Here is a 6,903-nt window from a genome sequence, read left to right on the forward strand (position 1 = left end):
CCCACCATCTTCGGCTGATTACCGTGGCTGGACCGGATCAAGGAGCAACGGAACCGTGCCAGAACGACGTCGGTCGGACGGCGTGAACTGATAGTGCCGAGGCCGGAAACCGAGCCGGAAATGTGCACCGATTTATTGGTCCCACTCGCAGGCCCATATCTCCGGAAGGCCGAGGCCGATTTCCTCCGGGTATGGTTCGCTGCGTGCAGCCGGAAGGGGAGCAGCGGACGGCACTGAGCAGCCGGAGGTGCGGCGCTGCCCGCCGGAGCTGCAAGCGAAAGGCTGCGCACCGCTTTCCGCTGGTTAACTCGGCAGGCCGTCAGGCCGACCGACTCCGCTTCAGCACGGGAGCTAGAGTCGGGCAAGGGGCACCGAAGGGTACCGGAAGGATCACGTTCGGACACCGGGAAGTCGAGTGCCGGGCCGCCGAAAGCGAGCTCGGGGCCCCGGTTTGTCCGTCCCACCCGGAGGCCCATATCTCGAGAAGGCACAGGCCGATTTCCTCCGGGTTTGGCTCGCTGCGTGCGGCCGGACGAGGCGCAGCGAACGGTACCGAGCACTCGGAGGTGCGGCGCTGCCCGCCGGAGGTACAGCGAAAGGCTGCAAACCGCTTTACGCCTCCTCTCCCCTCGGGCGTGAGACCGACGGTCGTCTGGTTTGCTTCCGCGGCAAGAGCAGGACGAGGGGCACCGAGCGGTACCAGAACGAACCCGGTCGCACACCGGGATGTCGAGTGCCCGGCCCAAACCCGCTACCCCCCCCCCCCCCCCACCCGAAAGCGAGCCCCGGTTTGTGGATTAAAAGTGAAGCGGCAAAGATTTGTAAAACAGCGTGAAATGATGAACCAGAAGCCCAAAGTAATGGTGGGAATAAAAGTTCCGAAATGTGAAATGGTGAACCAGAAGTTGTGTGAACTGTTTAACCCAAAGTGGCAAAAATGGATTAAAAGGGGTGAAATGATCGACCGCAAAGCAGGGCAAGCATTAAACAAAAGCAGCAGCATTTTTTAAAAAGGGACAAATGGTTTACCAGAATCCCAAAAGAATGCTCAGAGACTTAAGTCCCAAAGGGGCAAATGGTTAACCAGAAGCTGGGTGAACTGTTTAACCAAAAGTGGGAAAAAGGATTAAAAGGGGTGAAATGATTAACCAGAAGGCGAAAGCAAAGTGCGGCGGCGAAGTCGTAAGGGGAAAAGGTTGACCGGAAAGCAGGGAAACGATTAAACAAAAGCGGCAACATTTTTTAAAAAGTGGCAAATGGTTAACCAGAATCCCAAAAGAATGCTCAGAGACTTAAGTCCCAAAGGGGAAATGCTTAACCAGAAGCTGGGTGAACTGGTGAACCAAAAGTGGGAAAAAGGATTAAAAGGGGAGAAATGTTTAACCAGAAGGCAAAAGCAAAGTGCGGCGGCGAAGTACAAAAGGGGAAAAGGTTGACAAGAAAGCAGGGAAATGATTAAACAAAAGCAGAAAAATTCAGTAAGAAGGGGCAAATGGTTAACCAGAAGTTGGGTGAACTGCTTAACCAAAAGTGGGAAAAAGGATTAAAAGGGGAGAAATGTTTAACCAGATGTCGAAAACAATGCGCGGCGATGAAGTCTGAAAGAGGAATAGGTCGACCGCAAAGCAGGGAAATGATTAAACAAAAGCAGAAAAATTCAGTAAAAAGGGGCAAATGGTGAACCAGAAGCTGGGTGAACTGCTTAACCAAAAGTGGGAAAAAGGATTAAAAGGGGAGAAATGTTGAACCAGATGTCGAAAACAAGGTGCGGCGATGAAGTCTGAAAGAGGAATAGGTCGACCGCAAAGCAGGGAAAGGTTTAATCAAAAGCAGCAATATCTTTTAAAAAGGGACAAATGGTGAACCAGAATCACAAAAGAATGCTCAGAGACTTAAGTCCCAAAGGGGAAATGGTTAACCAGTAGCTGGGTGAACTGTCCAACCCAAAGTGGGAAAAAGGATTAAAAGGGGTGAAATGATTAACCAGGAGGCTAAAGCAATGTGCCGCGGTGAAGTCCTAAAGGGGAAAAGGTTGACCAGAAAGCAGGGAAAGCATTAAACAAAAGCGGCAACATTTTTTAAAAAGTGGCAAATGGTTAACCAGAATCCCAAAAGAATGCTCAGAGACTTAAGTCCCAAAGGGGAAATGGTGAACCAGAAGCTGGGTGAACTGGTGAACCAAAAGTGGGAAAAAGGATTAAAAGGGGAGAAATGTTTAACCAGAAGGCAAAAGCAAAGTGCGGCGGCGAAGTCCAAAAGGGGAAAAGGTTGACAAGAAAGCAGGGAAATGATTAAACCAAAGCGGAAAAATTCAGTAAAATGGGGCAAATGGTTAACCAGAAGCTGGGTGAAAAGGTGAACCAAAAGTGGCAAAAAAAGATTTAAAGGGGAAAAATGATTAACCAGAAGTCGACAACAATGCGCGGCGATGAAGTCTGAAAGGGGAAAAGGTTGACCACATAGCAGGGAAACGATTAAACAAAAGCGGCAAAATTTTTTAAAAAGTGGCAAATGATTAACCAGAATCCCAAAAGAATGCTCAGGGACTAAGTCCCAAAGGGGAAATGGTTAACCAGAAGCTGGGTGAAATGGTGAACCAAAAGTGGGAAAAAGGATTAAAAGGGGTGAAATGATTAACCAGGAGGCTGAAGCAATGTGCCGCGGTGAAGTCCTAAAGGGGAAAAGGTTGACCACAAAGCAGGGAAAGCATTAAACAAAAGCGGCAACATTTTTAAAAAAGTGGCAAATGATTAACCAGAATCCCAAAAGAATGCTCAGAGACTGAGTCCCAAAGGGGAAATGGTTAACCAGAAGCTGGGGGAAATGGTTAACCAAAAGTTGCAAAAATGATTAAAAGGGGTGAAATGATTAACCAGGAGGCTAAAGCAATGTGCCGCGGTGAAGTCTGAAAGAGGGAAAGGTTGACCAGAAAGCATTAAACAAAAGTGGCAACATTTTTAAAAAATTGGCAAATGATTAACCAGAATCCCAAAAGAATGCTCAGAGACTAAGTCCCAAAGGGGAAATGGTTAACCAGAAGCTGGGGGAAATGGTTAACCAAAAGTTGCAAAAATGATTAAAAGGGGTGAAATGATTAACCAGGAGGCTGAAGCAATGTGCCGCGGTGAAGTCCTAAAGGGGAAAAGGTTGACCACAAAGCAGGGAAAGCATTAAACAAAAGCGGCAACATTTTTTAAAAAGTGGCAAATGATTAACCAGAATCCCAAAAGAATGCTCAGAGACTGAGTCCCAAAGGGGAAATGGTTAACCAGAAGCTGGGGGAAATGGTTAACCAAAAGTTGCAAAAATGATTAAAAGGGGTGAAATGATTAACCAGGAGGCTAAAGCAATGTGCCGCGGTGAAGTCTGAAAGATGGAAAGGTTGACCAGAAAGCATTAAACAAAAGCGGCAACATTTTTTAAAAAGTGGCAAATGATTAACCAGAATCCCAAAAGAATGCTCAGAGACTAAGTCCCAAAGGGGAAATGGTTAACCAGAAGCTGGGGGAAATGGTTAACCAAAAGTTGCAAAAATGATTAAAAGGGGTGAAATGATTAACCAGGAGGCTGAAGCAATGTGCCGCGGTGAAGTCCTAAAGGGGAAAAGGTTGACCACAAAGCAGGGAAAGCATTAAACAAAAGCGGCAACATTTTTAAAAAAGTGGCAAATGATTAACCAGAATCCCAAAAGAATGCTCAGAGACTGAGTCCCAAAGGGGAAATGGTTAACCAGAAGCTGGGGGAAATGGTTAACCAAAAGTTGCAAAAATGATTAAAAGGGGTGAAATGATTAACCAGGAGGCTAAAGCAATGTGCCGCGGTGAAGTCTGAAAGAGGGAAAGGTTGACCAGAAAGCATTAAACAAAAGTGGCAACATTTTTAAAAAATTGGCAAATGATTAACCAGAATCCCAAAAGAATGCTCAGAGACTAAGTCCCAAAGGGGAAATGGTTAACCAGAAGCTGGGGGAAATGGTTAACCAAAAGTTGCAAAAATGATTAAAAGGGGTGAAATGATTAACCAGGAGGCTGAAGCAATGTGCCGCGGTGAAGTCCTAAAGGGGAAAAGGTTGACCACAAAGCAGGGAAAGCATTAAACAAAAGCGGCAACATTTTTTAAAAAGTGGCAAATGATTAACCAGAATCCCAAAAGAATGCTCAGAGACTGAGTCCCAAAGGGGAAATGGTTAACCAGAAGCTGGGGGAAATGGTTAACCAAAAGTTGCAAAAATGATTAAAAGGGGTGAAATGATTAACCAGGAGGCTAAAGCAATGTGCCGCGGTGAAGTCTGAAAGGGGAAAAGGTTGACAAGAAAGCAGGGAAATGATTAAACCAAAGCGGAAAAATTCAGTAAAATGGGGCAAATGGTTAACCAGAAGCTGGGTGAAAAGGTGAACCAAAAGTGGCAAAAAAAGATTTAAAGGGGAAAAATGATTAACCAGAAGTCGACAACAATGCGCGGCGATGAAGTCTGAAAGGGGAAAAGGTTGACCACATATCAGGGAAACGATTAAACAAAAGCGGCAACATTTTTTAAAAAGTGGCAAATGATTAACCAGAATCCCAAAAGAATGCTCAGAGACCAAGTCCCAAAGGGGAAATGGTTAACCAGAAGCTGGGGGAAATGGTTAACCAAAAGTTGCAAAAATGATTAAAAGGGGTGAAATGATTAACCAGGAGGCTAAAGCAATGTGCCGCGGTGAAGTCTGAAAGAGGGAAAGGTTGACCAGAAAGCATTAAACAAAAGCGGCAACATTTCTAAAAAAGTGGCAAATGATTAACCAGAATCCCAAAAGAATGCTCAGAGACTGAGTCCCAAAGGGGAAATGGTTAACCAGAAGCTGGGGGAAATGGTTAACCAAAAGTTGCAAAAATGATTAAAAGGGGTGAAATGATTAACCAGGAGGCTAAAGCAATGTGCCGCGGTGAAGTCTGAAAGAGGGAAAGGTTGACCAGAAAGCATTAAACAAAAGCGGCAACATTTTTTAAAAATTGGCAAATGATTAACCAGAATCCCAAAAGAATGCTCAGAGACTAAGTCCCAAAGGGGAAATGGTTAACCAGAAGCTGGGGGAAATGGTTAACCAAAAGTTGCAAAAATGATTAAAAGGGGTGAAATGATTAACCAGGAGGCTGAAGCAATGTGCCGCGGTGAAGTCTGAAAGAGGGAAAGGTTGACCAGAAAGCATTAAACAAAAGTGGCAACATTTTTTAAAAATTGGCAAATGATTAACCAGAATCCCAAAAGAATGCTCAGAGACTAAGTCCCAAAGGGGAAATGGTTAACCAGAAGCTGGGTGAAATGGTTAACCAAAAGTTGCAAAAATGATTAAAAGGGGTGAAATGATCAACCAGAAGTCGAAAATAATGTGCGGCGATGAAGTCCTAAGGGGCAAAAGTCACCCAGAAGGCAGGGAAATGATCAAACGAAAGCAGCCAAAAAATTATTAAAAGAGGGGAACTGATGAACCAAAAGATGAGAAACGGCCCGCAGAGACTAAGTCCAAAACGGGAACTGGTGAACCGGAAATGATTAACCAAAAACTAAGTCCGAAGAGGGAACTGGTAAACCAGAACTGAGTAACCCGATTTTTAAAATTAATTATAAATGGGGAAACGATTGAGCAAAAGGCGGAAATTAAGTCACAGGGACCATGTCCGAAAGGGCAAGAGGTTACCCCGTAGGGGGCATTCGTCAACTCAATCTGAAAACTTTGGAGGCAAATCTGACCAAAATGCGGAAATCGGACCACACCGCGAGGGGCGCCATTCGACGGGGCAGGGTTAGACGCGTCGAACGGTACCTGAAGGTCCCGGCTGCGACACGTGAGTCCGGAGATATGGCCAGTCAAAGTCTGATGGGAGGTACCGAAGCCGAAAAATCGAAACGCGTTTGCGGCGATTCGGTGTCAGAGAGTCGGTCACGAATTCAAATTCGTCCCGCTGATTCGCCAATTGCCAGCCGGTTCCGGGGGGATTGGCGGGGTACCTGCAGGATAGTAAGAGGTGGCATGTCGAGACTTAGCCTGTTTACCAGACTTGTGTCTAGCGCCTCCAGGTCTGCAGAGACCGACCCGGGCTGCCGCCCAACCGACTTTTAAGCCTTTTGGGAGTGGGAATTTTTCCCATTTTTCCCCATTTTTCGGGTTTTTTGGTCGGGCTTGAAAACGGCGGCCCCGAGGCCTCCCGGGGCTGGCGGGCTTCGGCTCCCTTGCGAGAGGGTCCGAATTCCACCCGTTTAAGCCCAGAAAGGAGTTCGGAAGTCAGTCGGTCGAGGGAACCCCTTCGGAAGTCCGACGGGGATGGATTCGGCCGGCGTTTCGGATCTCCGGTCAGAGGATTCCCCCCCTGGGCGGGGGGGTGCGAGTAGCTGCCGGCAAACGGTCCCTTGCACTTGTGGCACAAAAAGTCCGAGCACAGGTTAATGAGTTGGCCGCGGAAGCCCCTATGCCGAAATGAGAAAGCCCCCGTTGCGGGGATTTAGTGACGCATCTGCGGCCGGAGGTGGGAGGCCGTCCTGCCGAATTGACACTTGTCATTCGGGCACCTAGGGATTGGTCGGGTACCCGGAGATTTTCGAGAACACGATTTTCAGAGCTTTCTCTGACAGCCCAGGTGCACTTTAAGAGTGCCTGAAAAAGTGACACTTGGCAAAAGGCTCTCAATTTCAAAGCGGAGACCTTTACAAGAGCACTCGGAAGTCACCTGTCAGCATTTAAAGCTACATCAGGCGGCAATTTTCGAACTCTTTGTCAGTCTGAAATCGTGTTGAGCCTCGACAGCGTCGGGCTCAGGCAGGAGGAGCTTGCCAGCAGAGAGAGGCTCACCATGGATTGCTGGTGGATGCTTTTCGAAAACATATACACATTATATTATATTATAATAATATAAAGAAAAAAAAGA

This window comes from Heptranchias perlo, unplaced genomic scaffold, assembly GCF_035084215.1.
Source record: "Heptranchias perlo isolate sHepPer1 unplaced genomic scaffold, sHepPer1.hap1 HAP1_SCAFFOLD_486, whole genome shotgun sequence".
In the NCBI taxonomy this organism is placed as follows: domain Eukaryota; kingdom Metazoa; phylum Chordata; class Chondrichthyes; order Hexanchiformes; family Hexanchidae; genus Heptranchias; species Heptranchias perlo.